Source organism: Canis aureus, chromosome 6 (assembly GCF_053574225.1).
Source record: "Canis aureus isolate CA01 chromosome 6, VMU_Caureus_v.1.0, whole genome shotgun sequence".
Taxonomy (NCBI): domain Eukaryota; kingdom Metazoa; phylum Chordata; class Mammalia; order Carnivora; family Canidae; genus Canis; species Canis aureus.
This window is the reverse complement of record NC_135616.1, coordinates 8,158,760-8,179,065: the sequence shown is the minus strand read 5'-3', so window position 1 is coordinate 8,179,065 and position 20,306 is coordinate 8,158,760. Positions and strand designations below refer to the sequence as shown.

The 20,306-nt window shown below is 39.3% G+C and overlaps 1 protein-coding gene and 1 pseudogene across 5 annotated transcripts in view; one reads left to right on the top strand and one right to left on the bottom strand.

The window, feature by feature from the left end:
- L3MBTL4 (L3MBTL histone methyl-lysine binding protein 4) overlaps positions 1 to 17,149 on the bottom strand; it is a 498,239-nt gene extending 481,090 nt beyond the window's left edge. For 2 of the 5 annotated variants that reach the window (XM_077900038.1, XM_077900045.1), the window contains exons 1-2: positions 17,018 to 17,149; positions 5,024 to 5,297 (exon numbers count right to left, since the gene is read on the bottom strand). The gene's annotated coding sequence lies outside the window, so the exon portion shown is untranslated. Of the gene's footprint in view, positions 1 to 5,023; positions 5,298 to 5,525; positions 5,749 to 16,684 lie in introns of those variants that run through there. The other 3 variants (XM_077900039.1, XM_077900040.1, XM_077900041.1) reach the window with 3 other exon arrangements.
- Positions 14,787 to 17,937, top strand: LOC144315472 (importin subunit alpha-1-like; annotated as a pseudogene).
- Positions 17,938 to 20,306: the final 2,369 nt, after the last annotated feature.

Below are 20,306 nucleotides of genomic sequence, written 5' to 3'. Positions count from 1 at the left end.
TGCAGCTAAAGGCCCCTGTGTAACCCTCCTCAACTCGGAACCCTTCCTACCTTCGCTAGAACTAACCATCACTGCAAAGGTAGTATTTATTAAAATCGTGTACCTTTTTATAATGTTCCTACATATATTTCTAGACATAAAACATATATATGTTTTGCATGTTTTACAATTTTATTTAAGTGGTATTTTCTGTGTATGTCATACTTTAATTTTGCCTTTTTTACTGTTAAAAATGTTGTTTAAACTTCATTCACTTTGAAACATATATACCTAGTGTATTTATTTTAGTGGTTATGTATTATTCCAAATTATCTTTTTCTGATTGAAGATAATATCAGTTTCTAACTTTTTGAGATTACAAGCTGATCTATAACTCAATGAAGATTCTTTTGTATCTCTTTTTCTGCTCACTAAATATATATGTACATTTATACACAAATAAACGCATTCTATGTATATACGCAGAGGTGAAGTATACACATACACTCACACACACACTCAGAAGTGACGTGGTTGGATTCTTACTACCCAGTTGCTCTGCAAAATAGTTACATTTTTTCACCTATCTATAAATTTTACATTTCCCTGATTACAGGTGAAGTTGAACATCTTTCTGTTTCCTTCCTCTGTCATTTGCCTGTTCACATACTTTGATTATTTTTCTGTTGAATTGTTTTATCATTTTTCTTATCTTGAAGATCTTTATGTTTTGAGTACGAATCTTTGTGCTTTATGTGCATTTCACATATTCTACACTAATCTATGGCTTACACTTTCAGTGTATAGTGTGTTTTGATGCTTGAAAGTTTTTAATTTTAAAATACTTTTTTTCATCTTTTCTTTTTTTTTTTTAAGATTTTATTTTATTTAATCATGAGAAATACAGAGCAGGAGAGAGAGAGGCAGAGACACAGGCAGAGGGAGAAGCAGGCTCCATGCAGGGAGCCCGATGTGGGACTCGATCCCGGATCTCCAGGATCACGCCCTGGGCTGCAGGCAGCGCTAAACTGCTGCGCCACCCGGGCTGCCCTTTTTCATCTTTTCTTAAATATGTTTTGTGGTTTTGGTATTCTCTAAAAACCTTGAAGTCATAAAGATACTGTCCCATTTTTTAGTTTTCAGACTTAGACTTTGAATCCACTTGAGGATTGATTTTTGTTCATGGTGTATATAACACCTAATCAGTTGTCCTTGAATTACTCATTGAATACTTCCTTTCCTCACTAATTTGTTATTTCTGTCATTTATCTGACTTCCATATATATAATTGCTTTGAGCCTCTTTCTTCTCATTCATTGGTGTAGTACTCTCTCTCCAAACTTTAGTTTTATTAAAGTCTGATGTTTGATAGAAATATCCCCCACTTCTTTGTTCTTCAAAATTTAATGTCAATTCTTAGCCCTTTGCTCTTGCAAAAATATGTTTATTTATTCCATATATAAAAGATAGTCTTTGAATTAGTCTATAATTTCCAGGAAAAAATAGTATTTTTTTATGCATCAGTTTGAGAAAAATGGCCACCTCCAAAACGGAGTTCTTACACTGACTTAGGAATATTGGGGATAGCTCATATCCATTCCTGAAGCCGGTGATTGGTATGGTTCGGTTCCTGGCTGCCAGGCTGTGTCCGTCCTTGAACCTGCTTAGAACTACAGCTTGTCTAAATTCACAGATTAAGGTGGTGGGCTCCAACCCTTTTCTTTAGCTCTTTTCAGAGTATGGGAGCCCCTCTCAAGTCTGTTAGCCCCATAGGCATCTCGTCTATGAAAGCTCTTGGTCCCTCTCCCCCTCTGAGAAACTGGACTCCTTGGCAACCACCTCATTCCAGATCTGGAACAAATATAGTGGTTATCTCCATCCTTATTCACTGCTCTGAGTTGCTCCTAAAATTTTGTTTTACTTGTTTAAGAACCTGAATTTTCTTTCAGTTTTATATTTTTCTTTTTTATTCATTTTGTTGCTAAGCATTTGAAGCTAAGGGAGTATTTCAAAGCATGAAGTTAATGTACCATGATGGTTAAGGATAAAATTTTTGTTTTAATTGTGATGTAAAGGCATCAATGTACTTATTTTGTTACATTTTACTTTATAATTGAACTTCTGGAACAAGTCTATTCATCTCTGATGTTGAGTTCTATTTTCTAATAATCAATCTCAGAACCAGAACGAACAAATAACTGAATATTTGTCTGTTTCACTGGAGATATCTTTGTATTTTTGAGTATGCATGTGAGCATCCATTTTAATAAGGAGAATGTTTTTGTTTGGGTGTGACCTTGGGTAAGTTCTCTGTACTTCAAGTAACTTCTCTGTACTTCAGTTTCCTTTTTGGTATATGTATTATAAAAATGTCTACCAGGGTAGGTGGCTCTGTGGGTTCAGCATCTGCCTTCGGCTCAGATCATGATCCCGGACCTGGGATTGAGACCCTTGTTGGGATCTCTGCTCATCGGGGTTTCTGCTTCTCCCTCTTCCTCTGCCCTTCCCATTGCTTGTATGTGCATTGCTCTCTCTCTCTCTCTCTCTCTCTCTCTCTCTCTCTATCTCAAAAAAAAGTCTACTTTGCAGTGTTATTGAGTTAATGTATGTAATGAGCTACTTGTATCAAGTAGTGAGAACAGTGCTAGACACCTTGTAAATCCCCTATGTGCTTATTAACCCTACTAGTTCTCTCAGTTGTCTTTTTAGTCAGGAGTATTGTATTTGTCTCTTTTGTTCTCATGTTTTTTTCTTCCCTCACAGGATTTAAATGTTTTGATAAAGTATTATTCTCAAGTTGCAAAAATTTCCAAGAATCAAATTTTTTGCCTTTGCTATAAATGGAATCTTTTTTTATTTTTCAGCTTTGTGCTACTTGTATAGAGAAATGCAATCGATTTTTTGTGTATTTATATCCCTGTGACCTTGTTTAACATGTTTATTCTAAAGATTTTTTTTTACTGATTTTTTGGAGTTTATAAATCTATATTCCTATCATGACAATGATGGTTACAATTTATGAAACTGTGTACAAACACTGTGCTAAGATAATACAGTAAACTCTTTATGATTCAGAAAAGACTCCTATGTTAAGAATTCCCTATACAATTTCCCTTTGTGAAAATCTTTCACAAAGATTTTCCTTCACCTGCTGGGCAGAGGGAAAAGTGTTTTGCCAGCTTAGAAAAGATGCATCTTGCATTCAAACTTGTTTCCCTGGCAGGACACATCCTTAACAGCATTTGAAATCCTTTCTCTCCTATCACATATGGGTTACTGTTACTCAAAACTAACAACCTTTTGGACACTGTCCATCCTCATCCCTGGTTCTTACAACATCCCCACTTTTCATACATTTAAGTAGAGTTCCCACCCCCCTCTTTCTGCAAGTCGATTTATGTTCCCTGGATCACATTATCTGATGTGCTAACAAGTCTTCCAGAAATAATGATACTGTAATACATGGTCCACTCCTCTTTCTCCAGAGCTGCATCACAGATTATTTTTGGAAGTGGATGAAAACATCAAATAGCTCAATCTAGTTTACTTTTATGTATGGGAAAAATGACTCAATTTTGTTTTACTATATTCTGTGTTTTAAAAAATGCCATTAAATGCTGATCATATCTTTTATAACTTATAGAGACCTGGAATATGTTTCAGAATGGCTATGAGCTACATTTCCGAGGAATTTTATGTTAGTGGAACAATATGTGGCTGGCAAAGCATATTAATAAATTGGATTCTCTGTCCCTATTTTAAGCCCCCCACTACACTACTATTTTTGCAGGATTATTCAGGCATACCTTAAATACCATTTCCTCATAAATAACATTCTAAATCTGGTGTAAGAAGTACATAGGATAGTAAAAAGAGGCTTAGCCTGGGGAGGCAGAAGATCTTGATTTCTGAGTGACCTTGGGCAAATCATATGAATTCTCTGGCCCTCAATTTATCCTATAAAACTAAAAAATTATAAATAAAAAATTTCAAAAGACTCAATTCTAAAGTTGATTAAGTATGAATAAAACTAAATTTTTAAAAGAAACACTAATAAGTTATATGCATTTTATAAAGATTTTATTTATTTTTTATTTGAGAGAGAGATAGAAAGAGAGGGAGAGAAAGAGAAAGAGCATGAGTGAGGTGAGAGGCAGAGGGAGAGGGAGAAGCAGACACCCCGCTGAGCAGGGCACCTGACTCAGTGTTTTTTTGTTTTGTTTTCATATTTTATTTATTTATTCATGAGAGACACAGAGAGAGAGAGAGAGAGAGAGAGAAAGAGAAAGAGACACAGGCAGAGGGAGAAGCAGGCTCCATGCAGGGAGCCCGACGCGGGACTCGATCCCGGGTCTCCAGGATCACGCCCGGGCCAAAGGCAGGCGCAAAACCACTGCGCCACCCAGGGATCCCCAAATTATACGCATTTTTGAAGAGTGAATTAAATATCAGTACAGGAAAAAAGTAAAGATTACTTAACAGTCCTTCTTACTGTTTGCTTTACTGTAATTTAAAATTTATTAATCTAAGTAATCTCTACACTCAACATGGGGCTTGAACTCACCACCTGGAAGTCAAGAGTTGCCTGCTCCACTGCCTAAGTCAGCCAGGCAGTCTTCTACCACATTTTAAATCACACACTATAAGAGAGTTGAAATAGTACATTTTGTTTGTGGAAATATTCAACTTAATATGCACATTTAATAACCAATCATTAACTGTATGCTTTATTTCCTGAATGTATCCTTCAATAATATAAAAGCAGGAACATCATCATAATGACTAATTTTCCTAATGTGCAAAATAACGTGCTTTCTCAAGCACCCAACTAACTAATAGAGTATGATGTAGACACTAGGGAAAACAACAGCTCTCATCAACAACAAAAATATTGCAAGAGAAGCAAACCCCCTTCTGCTAGAAAAAGAAACCCACTGGAAATACACCATATCAAAATGGAAAACATATGGCAGAGTAATATTTGACATACTAACTCTCTTTGGGGCATCACTGCATTTCTGTTCTTGTGTTCCCAGGAATTCACCTTTAAGACTGCCAGATGTAGGTCTTTTACGCTCCAGAGACTGGAGATCTCATAATTCTTCATTTTCAGGAGGTGGAAGACAAGCAAAATGCTTGGTCCAGGTGTAAGCTGACAACTCACTTGAAGAGCAAGTTTCTGTGCAAGCAGAGGGAAGAGCTCCCAGGGTTGGTCCTGGTGATATTCTGAAGAGGGAGCCCTGTGCCTCACTGCCCTCCACGGAGGCCTGCTGAGCTCCAGAAGGTGTGTGGAGTGGATGGTTCCAATGAGAAGGCCCCTATAAAATTTAGAGATCACAAGATAGAGGTGACTGGTAATGATTAGAAAAGCCCATAAAGCAAACCAGATGTGAGATTCTCCTCCATCGTGCAGGAGCCGTAGAGCAGTGATGACAGGTCTAAGCTAAGACAGGCCTAGCACAATCTTGGCAGCTGTGCTCAACCTCTAAATGGCATGGGAGAGATCCTAAAGCTTCCTGCCACCCCCAAGAAGGGACATGAATGACCTGAGAGAAGGCTGAAACACTTGAAGGATGCTGGAGATCAGCAGGGAGAAACACTGGCTTCCAGAGTGGGACCACACATTGATAAGGTGTCAATAGTCTCATCTACCAATGGGGCAAAAAGGTCCACTGAGCCCCAGGAAGAATGGTCGTGGCTTAGCAGATGCCAGGAGGTTAAAGAACAGGTGAGCACAGCAGAAGCCTTGTGATGATCCGCTCCTTATCGTCCCCCTACCCACACCCCAAAAACACCCACCCAGGGCCATGACTCCTTGGGTGACCTCACAAAGGAATGCTCCTCAGGAAGAAGGCAAGATCATGAATTAACTGAAGTTTCCATTTGAAACACCAGACATGTGACCACAGTTTCTGTTATTAGGCAGAATAATGCCTGAAACTGTAGATTAAGTCCCATTATTAGACAAATAATGGAAGTTATACATTTGTAGGCACCTGCAAAAATGGAATGTAACTATTGCACACAATGTACAAAGGTCATGTCTGCTCTCTACACAGCGTTGAGGACGTAATTTTAGAATCTGGGTGGCTGTTTCTCTTAAGAACAGCTTTTTATCTAATGATGACAGCATCCATGACATAAGGAACATTTTGGATATTTTTTTTTGGAGGGGGGAGTTTTTAGTCACTAGATACTCATTTCTCTGTAATTATGAACTTGTAGAGTTTTAAAACTATGATTGTATTGGTTTGCTAAAGCTGTTGCAACAAAGTATCACAAACCAGGTAGCTTAAACATAGAAACACTTCATCCCATGGTTTTGGAGGCCAGAAATCAGAGATCAAGGCCTCAGTCCGCAGAGCCAGTTCCTTCTGAGTGCTTCATGGGAAGGATCTGGTCCAGACCTCACTCCTCAGCTCTGACATGGCCACCTCCTCGCTGTGTCTCTTTACATTGTCTTTCTTCTGTGTGTATCTGTCTCTGTGTCCAAATTTCTCCCTTTTTTTTAATAAAAGTGCCAGTCCTATGGATTAGGACCCGTCTAATGATCTCATCCTTACTTAACTACATCTGCAATGACTCTTTTGCCAACGAAGGTCACATTCTAAGATACTGAAGGCTAGGACTTCAACATACTGATCTTCAAGAGGACACATAATGATGATTTAGTCGGTGATGATTAAGCTATCAGAAAAAAGTTTATTGGGTTTCCATGATTTCTGTTACTCTATATTTTCTGCAAAGATTCCTCAAAAATAATACCACAGAGGACAATAGGGAATGGTATTGGCTTCTGGCTCAATTCACTGTAAGTGAGCAGCACTATCACTAATGTAATTTGCCTTGAAAATATAAACGATTATCAGTATAAAGGTCTTTGTGTGTATTTCAGCAGCTCTAAGACACTATTGATTTTAGTTACACCATTATCTGTGTACTAATAGGAAAGAACTGTGACATGCTAAGTAGCTTTACCTTCCTGGAAGTCATTCCACAGTCTTTCAGACCTAGTCTTGCACAAATCACCCTCCTGTAGAAAACACCCCCCTGCCACCACTGCATCATGTGACATATGACATGTTTGTTTACTTATTTGTTCCCTCTGTCTTTCTTTCTCCCACTAGAATGCAGGTTCTATAGAAGAAAAGCTTTGGTCAATTTTGTTCGCCCACTCTCACCGACCCTGAAAGGGCCTGACACGTAGTAGGCACTCAGTGCTTATTTTCTGAATTTTTAAATAAATTCCATAAATTATATATCTCAAAGAGAATGTATGTATTGCCTGTATGTATGTAAATTTATTATGAGCACATCATTTTACTATGTACATTCTATATTCTGTATTATATACATGAATCAATATTTTTACATGGTTCGTCCATGTAGATATAATTACTGGTCACTTGTCTGGGACATTGAGCAAAATCATCAAAATGATCATATTTCTAAGCTTACTTGATATTAGCACCCTCTAGAGAGGGGAATAAATGTCAGTGATTAATCTTGATACAAATTTTTCTTTCTTTCCCCACTCCTTTGTTATTGAGATGCACCACTGTCCTGAGGGAAGACAAGAGACTAGATGTTCACAAGCATATCAAGACACAGCCCTCCCCCATCTAATCACCCGGGTCACAGGCCTGCAGTTGGCCCTCAGACTGTGCTTTTGAGAGCCAGCTGCTTTTTCAAGGTTTGAACTGGCCTGAACCAGCCTCCATCTCTGCAGAAATGGATGGAAGGCGATGACAAGTTATGTGGTTTGCCCATCTTGCTCTCTCTTGGGATCCTCCAGTTGGCATCATTGCTACTCTTGAGAAAAATTTAAAGGAAGAACTCCATTAGTAATTTCAGGTCATTAGTGTCTTCAAGAGATTGACACCGCTGTTACTGAATATATACTACTAATAACAACTCACACATTCATGATGTGCTTATCCTAGCCTCAGCAGAGTGGTAGGTGTTAACATAGGAACAGTCCTGCTCTACTCAGAACAATAAGGGTCACCCAAACAAATCAGGCCCTGACACCTAGATCCTGTGAATGTTACCTTATTTGGAAAAAAAAAGTCTTGTCTGTGTAATTCAATTAAGGAGCCTGAGAAAAGGAGATTATACTAGATGGACAAGGTGAGCTCCAAATGTCATCATGAGTGTCCTGAGAGGAAGGCAGAGGAAGATGTGAGACAGGCAGAAGAGGGGGAGGTCAAGTGACCATGGAAGCAGAGAGAAAAGATGCCAGCAGACACCCATACTGGAAAAGACAAGAAACGGATTCTCCCCTAAAGCCTCTGGAGGCATGGCTCTGCCAATACCTTGATTTTGAACACAAGATCAATTTCAGACTCTGGTCTCCAGAACTGTGAGAAAATAAATTTATGTTATTTAAGCCACCAAGTTTGTGGTAATGTGCTACAACAGCCATGGAGACTAATTCACCTATGAAGTGAAAACTGACAGAATGTCCATATTGAAACGTGTAACTGGTCCACATAATGGGAGAAAATGTTTCCATGTCATATATGTAATAAAAGATTATATTCGCAATATATAAACAACTACAACTCAACAACAACTACAAAAACCTAATTAATAAATGGGCAAAAGACTCAGACCTTTCTATAGAGGAGGTATATAGATGGCCAAAATGCACGTGAAAAGATGCTCAATATCACTAATCATTATGGGAATGCAGGCCAACACCACGATGAGCTATCACTTCATACTCATTAGGATGGCTACCATAAAAAAAGAAATACTACATGTTGATGAGGATGTGGAGACATTGGAACCCCGTGCATTGCTGGTTGGAATGTAAGATGGTATGGCCACTGTGGAAAACACGATGGCACTTCCACAAAAAAGTAAAAGCAGAATTATTATATAATCCAACAGTTTCGCTTCTGTGTATGTACACAGAATAATTGAAAGCAGAATCTTGAACATATTCATAGCAGCATGTTCACAAAGCCAAAAAATGAAAGTAGCCCAAGTGTGCATTGATGGGTGAATGGATGAGCAAAATGTGGTGTGTGTATACAATGGAATACTATCTAGCTTTCAAAAGGAAAACAATCCTGACACATGCTACAACATGGATGAATCATAAAGACATTATGCCGAGTAAAATAAGCCAGTCACAAATGTACAAATACTATACGATTCCACTTAAATAAGGTACCTAGAATAGTCAAATTCATACAGACATAAAGTAGAATGGTGGTTGCCAGGGGCTGGGAATAGTGAATGGGGAGTTGTTTCACGGGTATAGAGTTTTCATTTTGGGATGATGAGAAAGTTCTGGACATGGATGGTGGAGATGGCCACACAACATTGTGAATAAACTAATGCAACTGAACTGTACACTTAAAAATAGTCACATAAATTTTATATTATGCATATTTATCACAATAAAAAAGGATATCTGGGCATAGAGAGGATCACAAATCTCTCCACAGTTAATAAATTCTAGAGCCAAAATTAGAAGCCAAGTTTTCTGGCTTTAGTATCTGTGCTCTTAATTTCTGGGTTGTAGTTTTGAGGTAGATAATGAGGGAAATTTTTATTTTTAAAATTCCACTTTGAACAATACAAAGTGAAATTTCAGAATTGATGGTACAATTATCCTCCTCCAAATATTGGTAAGAACCAAAAATGTCATTTCCCAGCTACCTAACCAAGTAGGAAACAAAGCAATGAGACTTAGGCCACATGGCTTAATAAACTCATTCAGAAGACATTATTTTCATCCTTGTTGTACCTATATGTATACGTATATTCATACACGTATTTTCAAACCTGTTGTACTTAATCCTTAATTATGAAGCACATCACAAAATAAGAGTGGAGATTTACTTGGGAATATATAATTCAGTGATCTTCTGTTTTTCTAAGCAGGAGGTCCATAGATTTAAGAATGTTTTGAAAACCAGTAGATACCTCCTCAAATGCTACCCTCCATATGCACAGAACAATTTGCATCTGACATTAAGAGGACCATAGAGCCCTAATGCTCTCCCTTGCATGAACCCTCTGCGGTCTCATGAATCTCATGGTAAGAACCTTTGGTCCTACAATTATGCAGGTAAAGGGATATTTTTAACAAAATATGACTCCACAAAATATTTTTTTTGAAAACTATGGCCCAATTAAGGAGAGCTCACGAGATGAGCACTGGGTGTTACACTATATGTTGGCAAATTGAATTTAAATAAAAGAAAAAAAGAAAAATGAAAAGAAAGCCATGGCCCAACACAGGGGATAGCCGCATTATATTAGAAAAAGCACTGGATTTGGAAGAATGAAAAAGGTTTAAAATGAGGGTCAGCCCTAGAGCCCTTATGCTGACCACTTAGCCTTGCTTTTAATGCATAAATGAAGGGACACCTGGGTGGCTCAGCAGTTGAGTGCCTGCCTTCCACCTAGGGCACGATCCTGGAGTCCCAGCATCGACTTCCACATGAGGGTCCCTCCACTGAGCCTGCTTCTCTCTGTGCCTGTGTTTCTGCCTCTCTCTCTCTCTCTCTCTCTGTGTCTCCCATGAATAAATAAAATCTTTTTTAAAAAATGAACTTGTGTACATTAAAAGGGCCTGTGAATTGTAAAACAATACAATCCTGGTGCCTTTTTAAAAAAATTTTTATTTATTTATGACAGTCACACAGAGAGGCAGAGACGCAGGCAGAGGGAGAAGCAGGCTCCATGCACCGGGAGACCGATGTGGGATTCGATCCCGGGTGTCCAGGATCGCGTCCTGGGCCAAAGGCAGGCGCCAAACCGCTGCGCCACCCAGGGCTCTCCCTGGTGCCTTTTTTAACTGTGTTCTAGCTTCATTACCAAGAAGAGACAAAAACATGTACTGCTTCTGGGAGGCAACTGAATGAGCTGACTCTCTGTGGGGACATGAAAAATTCAATCTATGTATTGTGTATATCAAATATGTGTTCCTAATTAGGCACATATTTTATATGAAACATTTGGATTCGAATTAAGTAGGCAGTTGAACCAGTTATCCATTTTACTTTCTATCTGTTCTTTCAGAGGCAATCCCACATGTTAGAAATGTATTGAAACTTATGGGTGACTCTGATGTACCTAATTCTTCCTCTGATGCACCTAGAGTTTTATTTTCCTGTGTAAACACTCATACACATATACATCAACTCATACATGTTTATAATTACTAAGACTGAGATTCACAAAATGACAAAAATTGGCCCCAATCTCAATGATTCCTAAAGGAAGGCCAAAAGGAAGAAAGAATTCGCAGATAAAGCCAATAGCTTGACGAATATAATCAGATTTCTTTAATCTGTTTATTAGTGGTTTTAAATTATTAAACTAAATCATAAGCATATAGAATATGAGGCTAAAGAAAAAACAGAAAATATGTGTTTTGTGGAATTTTAGGCTATTTTGTATAGTTATTGTTTTTTTTTAATTTATTTATTTATCCGGGGGGGTGGTGCAGAGACACAGACAGAGGGAGAAGCAGGCTCCATGCGGGGAGCCCCACGTGGGACTCGATCCTGGGTCTCCAGGATCACGCCCTAGGCTGCAGGCGGCGCTAAATGGCTGCGCCACCGGGGCTACCTTTGTTTTATATATGATATAAAGTTACAAATCTGGACAAATTCAATTCTCCAAGGCCATTTCTCAATCTCAGGAAAGATGTGTAATGAGCATCTATTATCTTATTTGTATATTTTAGAAACTGCAAGAATTTACTGAAGAAATCTTATCTTTCTGAAAGATAACAATTACATGGTGCTATGAGCATATCCAGAACAGTGCTTTACTAGTGTAAGGAAGTCAACAAATACAATCAATTAGGAGAATAGGCTCTATTTGCTTGGAGACAAGAGAGGAAAGTGGTGAAGAACTTGGATTCTGGAGTCAAATGGCTTGGATTAAAATTCCACCTCCACCACTTTTATTAGTTGTGTGAACTTGAGCAAATTACCTAACCTCTCCATGCCTTAATTTTGCTCTCTATAGAGAGGGGCTAATAACAATGCCTGCCCCATATTGTTTATTGTGGGGATTAAGTGAGGTTTCCTTTCGGCATGTTTAACCTGACACCTGGTGATTAACAAGCATCCAGTGGCATGTATATCTATGTAGACATTGGCTACCATGACTATAGTGATTGTCCTGGAAAAATCACCATTCTTAAGATATAAGTTATTCTGTGACACTATGTAAGCTACTATTTTGTTGGTATCTTTCTCACTGGAATGATCCATCAGTGCAATGGAGGCAAAGAGGTGTAACCGAAACAGAGAGGGGAACGTGTGGAAAGACAGGGGAAAAGATGAAGGACTGTAAGTAGAAGAATCTGGGAATGGCAGAGTGAGCATGGGGTCCCCATTACCAGGGGAGCATCCGTGAGCAACAGCCTCAGGGAAGGGAGAGCAGAGAGCATAAGTGCAGGTAGGGCTGATGGAGTTGCTGGTGCCTGTGTGGGGAAAATAAAATTCCTACAGTTAACTTAGCCTGGATTCAAAGTAGAAAATGCTCAGAATAAAGCCATCAAGAAATGCTTCTGTGCAGCAGTTTTCCAATTTTAGCCACGGAATCCTTTTCCCACGGGAAATCCAGACTATAAACCAGATAAAAAGCAGTGCTGCTCTGCCTGAAGAGATTTCTCTCCTGTGATGTCACCACCCCAACTGTGAAGTTGGGTGGGGATCATAGAGCCCCTCTGCTCCTGGGGTCCCACACACTTTGGGGGGTCTTGCTACCTGTCATGGTATTCTCCCCAGGAACCACTTCTTCGTCATCATCATCATCGTTGTTGTTGTTGTTGTCCCTTCTCTTTCTTCCTCAAGCTAGAAAAAAACCCTTTCTAGTTTTAGGACTATCTGCTCTAACTAACTACTTCTGCTACCCTAGGGAATCTTCATTACTTGAGGGTTTGTTTTTTTTATTTGACAGAGGCTGTTAGCTGTGGAAACTTCTAGTGCTTTCCTACCCTGCCCTGCCCTGCATCCCCAGAGCCTTTGAGGGGGGCTGGGCTCCCAGCTTAGCTGAATGGATGGAAGCAGGACATAGAGGTGGGGAGGGGGGAGGGTGTCCTCAGGATATCTAGTCAGGCAGGCTTCTATTTATTAGAGGTGATTTGATTGTTTGTCTGTCTGCTCCATTAGACTGTAAATTCCACAAAGGCTGAATCCACATCAGTTTCCCTTCCCACTGTAACCAGGCAGCTCGCATAGTAACTGGCAAAGGGTAGATACTCAATAAAGACTGGGGGAATAAATTAACTGCTAGAACTGCACAGCGGACTCTCAAAGAAGCACTCATTTGTCCAAAGCTTTGACAGAATGACACTTTAACCATCTGGAATTCATGCCGTCTTCTCTAAATCTCATGAATCCCCCTTTGCAGATTTTCCAATGGTTCTTGCTAAGCTGTCGGCAAGCATTACCTCATATCTTACTTAGCTCTTCTATTTAAAGGTCTTTATTTCTTCTGATGTATCTTCTGTAGAGGTGGCTAATCACTAGTCCTAACCCTTTCGTTCAGCTCTTTATGTACTTGAAAAGACTCAGGTCATCCCTCTGCTGACATTCTTATGCACCATATGATTCAAAGCTCCTAATATTTTTTCACATATCTAATTTTTCATTACTTTTGGATGTTATCCTTTTTCTCTGATTTCTGCCAAATTTTTTCATGTCACTTTCTAAAAATGGTGGCCAGAGTGAAAATAGCATTTATTGTCCAGCTGAGTTAATGTTTGCTCTGCATTCCTTCTGTAAACATACTAGCAGGTGCTCAAGGCACATGGATTGCTGAAGCCTGGGTCATGGACTATTCACTAGAAAAACTGAGATCAAGTTCAAAGCCTCACTCTGATACTTCTATCCATGTGAACTTAAGCAAGTGATTTATTTTTAAAGATTTTGTTTATTTATTCATGAGAGACATAGTCAGAGACATAGGCAGAGGGAGATAAGCAGAGACATAGGCTTCCACAGGAAGCCTGATGCGGAACTCGATCCCAGGACCCAAGGATTATGACCTGAGCCAAAGCCAGACGCTCAACCACTAGAGCCACCCAGGTGCCCCTAAGCAAGTGGTTAATGTTGTACAGTATTCACAGTATTCACAGTATTCACTGAGCTGACCTCAGTGTGCCGTTGGGGGTAAATGAGCTAATGCAGTTAGAATCGTGGCTGGTACAAAGTACGGGTTCAATATTAGTGATTATTTGTTGTTGTCATTATTGATGTTGTCATTATTGCTACTATTACCTTTCAGTCACAGTGCACTCAAAAGAATTTTAAAATATAGTGAGTCATAGGAAGCCTGTGGTAGAGGAGAAAGGAAAGTGGTGGTAAGAAAAGGGCACAAAGGTGAGTGGAGACCATAGATTCTTGCCTACATTATTAACTAAGTCTCAACTTTTATCACCAAGTCCAGCATGATGCCTGGTTCATGTTAGATGTCAATAAATATTTATTGGATTGGCTTAATAAAATTTACCCTCTCACATATATAACCTCTTTCTCAGAAGTGACACTGTTTTTTAAGATTTATTTATTTATTTGAGAGAGGGGAATTGGAGAGACAGAGGGAGAGAGAATCCCAAGCAGACTGCTTGCTGAGCATGGTGCTGGAAGTGGGGCTCAATCTCATGACCTTGAGATCATGACCAGAGACAAATGTTTAACCAACTGCACCAGCCAGGCACCTCAGCAAGCAACATTTTTTTTTAAGCAAGCAACATTTTTTATGCAAGTTTTCCCACTTACTGGTCATATGACTAAGGGAAATGTAATTGACACATCTGAGTCTAAATCATCATTTATCCATTAGTTATGATTCTAGAATCCTGTGTTGAAATGAAAATTAAACCAGATAATATTCTTGGTATTTCATATGTGTTTAGTAATGTTCTCTGATATTATTGTTATTGTACAAAACATGGCAGAGACATCATGATGTCCCCAGGAAGTGAATTTAGGCTGAGATGGTAGCTTTCCAAAGATTTTAGTAAGAAATATTTTATATATTCCTTAGCTCCCCCTGACCTTAGTATTTAACAGATAATTGCCAGAGCTGTTGTGGAATTCCAATCTTGGGGAAATGTTGTCCCTTTGTTTTTGCAAGCAATTTTTTAAACCTGTAAAATGACCACGAACAAACTAAATGTCTCCCTAGAGGGACTTCCTCAGAGAAAATTTCCCATCCTGTCTCCAGGCAGCATTTTATAGCACTTTTAAGAAAACTCTAGAATCGTTTCTACAAGAATTGTGACTCACAGTCCACTGAAGGGCTGCAGGTGAGGAGGCTCTGTACAGACATGGTACATCTCCAAGTATGCTCAGAAGTCAGCTTTCAGAAGGTGCATCATGCCAGGCTGGTAACAACCTGAGACAGCATAAAGACCCAAACCCAATCTTTGAGTGGCTCCACAGCAGAAGAGCAAGATCTTCTTGTTGGCCTGACGATGCTCACAACCTGTGCTTTGCAGAGTGTGGCTGAGCGGTATGCCTGGGATCTGCCCTGCGGTGCCCACCCAGCCTCCAGGAGAGTGCACATTGCCCTTTTCACCAAGGGCTCCTGGGGCTGCGCTCAATCATATGTCTTCTGCTGCAACATGATAGTCTTTCATTCATGCTGTTCCTGTCTTACTTTGACTAGCTAGGGGTCCTATAAAAATCCTAATTGTTTAATATGCTGCTCAGATTCCTGCTCCCCTAAGAAAACAACAGCCACACAGATGTGAACACCTTCTATGTAACACCAGTGATTATAATCCAACACCATATCTCAAGCCCCCTCCTGACCAAAGTCATCTCAAGAGTATAAAGAAAATTTGATGCTGTCTTTGGGCTGATCCCTGGCGGGCATTTTGAGAGCAGCTGCCCTGCAGCCTGTGCGCCCCCTGCATGGCCCCTTGTGGAAGCCTGAGTCTTTCTCCCTTTGTCTCATAGCCATGTCCACCAACGAGAATGCTAATTTACCAGCTGCTCCTCATAACGGATTCAAGAAGAAGGGGAAAGACAGTACAGAAATGAGGCAGTGCTGAACAGAAGTTAATGTGGAGCTGAGGAAAGCTAAGAAGGATGACCAGATGCTGATAAGGAGAAATGTTAAGCTCACATCTTGATGACACTACTTCACTGCAGGAAAACAACCAGGGCACTGTGAATTGGTCTGTTGATGACATTGTCAAAGGCATAAATAGCAACAATTTGAAAACCAGCTCCAGGCATCTCAAGCTGCTAGGAAACCACTTTCTAGGGAAAAATAAGCCCCCATACACAGTATATAATCAGGGCTGGTTTGCTTCCAAAATTTGTGTTCTTCTTGGGCAGAACTGATCATAGTCCCATTCAGTTTGAATCCGCTTGGTCCCTCACTAAAATTGCTTCTGGAACATCAGAATAGACCAATGCTGTGATAGATGGAGGTGTTACCCCCACCTTCCTTTCTCTGTAGGCATCTCCCCATGCCCGCCTCAGTGAACAAACTGTATGGGTTCTAGGAAACCTTGCAGGTGATGGTTCAGTTTCCTGAGACTTGGTTATCAGGTATGGGCAGTTGACCCCTGTTGGCTCTCCTTGCAATTCCCAATATGTCATCTTTAGCATGTGGTTATTTACGTCATCATACCTGGATACTTTCAAACCTTTGTTGCAACAAGAATCTTATACCTACATCTGATGAATGCTGTTGAGCAGATTCTTCCTACCTTAGTTTGTCTTCTGCATCATGGCGATCCAGAAGTATTAGCAGATACCTGCTGGGTCATTTGCTACCTTACTAACGGCCCAAATGAATGTATTGAAATGGTTGTGAAAACAGGAGTTGTGCTCTAACTTATGAAGTTTCTAGGAGCTGCTGAATTGCCCATTGTGACTCCTACACTAAAAGCCATAGAAAATACTGTCACTGGGACAGATGATCAGATCTGTGTTGTCATAGATGCAGGAGCACTTGCTGTCTTCCCCAGCCTGCTAATGAACCTCAAATTAATATTCAAAAGGAAGCTATATGGACAATGCCAAACATCACAGCTGCTCACCAGGACCAGGTACAGCAAGTTATAAATCACGAATTAGTCCCATTCCTCGCTGGTGGTCTCTCTAAGGCAGACTTTAAGATACAAAAGAAAGCTGTATGGGCTGTGACCAACCACACAACTGGGAGAACATTTGAACAGATTGTTTACCTTGTTCATTGTGACATAATAGAACCATTGATGAACCTCTCGACTGTGAAAGATCCCAAACATATTCTGGTTATTCTGGATGCCATTTTAAGTATCTTTCAGGCTCCTGAGAAAGTAGGTGAAAATGAGAAACTTAGTATAATGATTGAAGAGTGTGGAGGTTTGAACAAAATTGAAACTCTATAAAACCATGAAAACGAATCTGTGTACAAAGCTTCATTAAACTTGACTGAGGGGTACCTGGGTGGCTCAGTCAATTAAGCATCCAACTCTTGACTTCAGGTCATATCTCAGGGTCATGAGATTGAGCCCCAAGTCGGGCTCCTTGCTTGGTGGGGAGCCTGCTTCTCCTTCTTCCTGCCTGCCACTCTCCCTGCTCATGCTCTCTCTCTGTCAAATAAGTAAATAAAATCTTTAAAAAATAAAAAATAAACTTGATTATAACCATTTCTCTGTAGAGGAAGAGGAAGATCAAAATGTTGTGTTAGAAACTACCTCTGAGAGCTCCCAAGTTCAAGATGGCACTTCCGGGAACTATAACTTTTAGATTGTACAGCTGAAGCAAAAAATTGTTTGTTGTGTACTACATTAGCATAAATTTGTCTTACCATTTCTCTATTAAGATGTCTTTTTTTTAATGTGTTTTATTGGGATACATGGGTGGCTCAGTGGTTGAGCATCTGCCTTTGGCTCAGGTCATGAGCCAGGGGTCCTGGAGTCGAGTCCCCTTAGGGAGCCTGCTTCTCCCTCTGCCTGTGTCTCTGCCTCCTCTCTCTGTGTCTCTCAGAAATGAATAAATAAAATATTTAAAAAAAAATAAAAAAATAAATGTGTTTTGTTATTGTCACAATTTTTACAAGGAACTATCCTTGAATAGTTCCAAACTCTACATGCTGTATGAAGGTCTTCCTCTCAGTGGGTTTCTTATTTCTGTGTAGAATCTCATATATCACAGTATCCTTTAAGTAAAGATTAAATTTCACCCTTTAAAAAAGAATATAAGGGAAATTCAGTTTTATAAGATGCTTAGATATTGGTACATCCCATGAGTGGATTGAACTGTTTTGTTTTTTTTTTTTCACTTTCAAGATGATGTTTAAATTCTAGTTAGTCAACATATATTGTATTATTAGTTTCAGGGGTAGAATTTAGTGATTCATCACTTGTGTATAACACCCAGTGTTCATCACAATAAGTGACCTCCTAATGCCTGTCACCCAGTTACCCCAACCTCCCACCTGTCTCCCGTCCAGCAACCCTTACTTTGTTCTCTGTTCAAAATAATCATCTAAATAGATATTTAAAAAGGAATTTGACCTCTCTCTAATAAAATCATGAATATACATGGAAATGTGGGGACGCTTTCTCACAGTGATGAAGAATATGTGGTTTAAATCAGAAGTGAGCATTGTACTTAAATGCAACTACTAGAAATATTCTCATGAAAAATCCAGAATAAAATAAAGGGGCCCAAGATAATGATTAATATTTAATAGGTAGTTTTTGACAATTACAAAAGAGCAAAAACAAAAATTAGATGCATAGGTATAGAAAAGAAAAATATAAAATTATTACACCTTGTGAATGACATACTTGTAAACCTGAAATGGTAAAAGAATCAGTTGAAAAATCATGAAAAAATTTAAATACAATGATGTGATTACAAAATAGATTTCTTAAAATTTGGGCAGCCCAGGTGGCTCAGCGGTTTAGTGCCAGCTTCGGCCCAGGGTCTGATCCCAGGTCCTGCATCAGGCTCCCTGCATGGAGCCTGCTTCTCCCTTTGCCTGTGTCTCTGCCTCTGTGTGTGTGTGTGTGTGTGTGTGTCATGAATAAATAAATAAAATCTTTTTTAAAAAATATTAAAATTTATAATATATATATATATATATATCAGCAATGGCCACTTTTTTAAAAATTACAATTTAAAATGTTTCATTCTTAATAGTAACTAACTAGACAGTATGCCTGGATACGCTGTCATAAAAAAAAACCCTGTTGTGGTCTAAATGGGGGGAAAAAAAGGAAAAACATGAAGCATTAGAGAGATTAAAGTAAATGAAGTGATACACATGAAAACAGGGTCTCTGGGTCTCCGTGGCAGCCTGGCAGCAGATGCTCAAGAAGACCTGAGCTAGCCCAGATGGTGCTGGAGCTCCTCAGATTTTCCAGGCAAGCTCTTGGTAGCTTTGGTACCAATGGGGCTTTGGTAGCTCCCCCGTTCCTCTGCCTAGATCCTTCACCCCCAGATATCTTCGTGTCTCCCCTCCCCACCTGCACCCTGCTTTGGCTCAAAAGTTACCTGGCTGAAACTCACTCTGACCATTCTATTAAAAATTACAAGATATCCTTTGGGCCCATCCACCTTACTCTGCTTTATTTTTTCCATTGTACTTTTGTTTGCTGTTTCTCCCTACTAATAATGTAATCTCCAGGAGGCCAAGGTCTTTTTAGTTCAACTGTTGCATGACTGACTGACTAAATGAATGAATGAATGAATGAATGAAAATGTACGTAAAGTTTAAAGATAGGAAGAAAAGCACAAGAAATAAAACATTAAATATGCTATGGTAATGGTATTCTGAGTGATTTTTTTCTTTTATTTCCCAAACATTTTGTAACTTAGCTTATGACTTTTATTTATTAAAACGAATTTATATTTTAATAGGATTATTGCTCTGCTTAGCTAGCTCCTTTCCCAAGTTGTTTGCCAGGAAAAAGGTGTACAGGGAACAGACAGTCGCATTATATACCTTAACCACAAAAACAAGCATACAATCTATTTTCATTAAGCCTGTTTCTTATTTCATTGTTTTATTTTTTAAATAAATTTATTTTTTATTGGTGTTCAATTTACCAACATACAACATAACTCCCAGTGCTCAACCGATCAAGTGCCCCTCTCAGTGCTCATCGCCCATTCACACCCACCCCCCGCCCTCCTCCCCTTCCACCACCCCTAGTTCATTTCCCAGAGTTAGCAGTCATTACGTTCTGTCTCCCTTTCTGATATTTCCCACACATTTCTTCTCCCTTCCCTTATATTCCCTTTCACTATTATTTATATTCCCCAAATGAATGAGAATGTATAATGTTTGTCCTTCTCTGATTGACTTACTTCACTTAGCATAATAACCTCTAG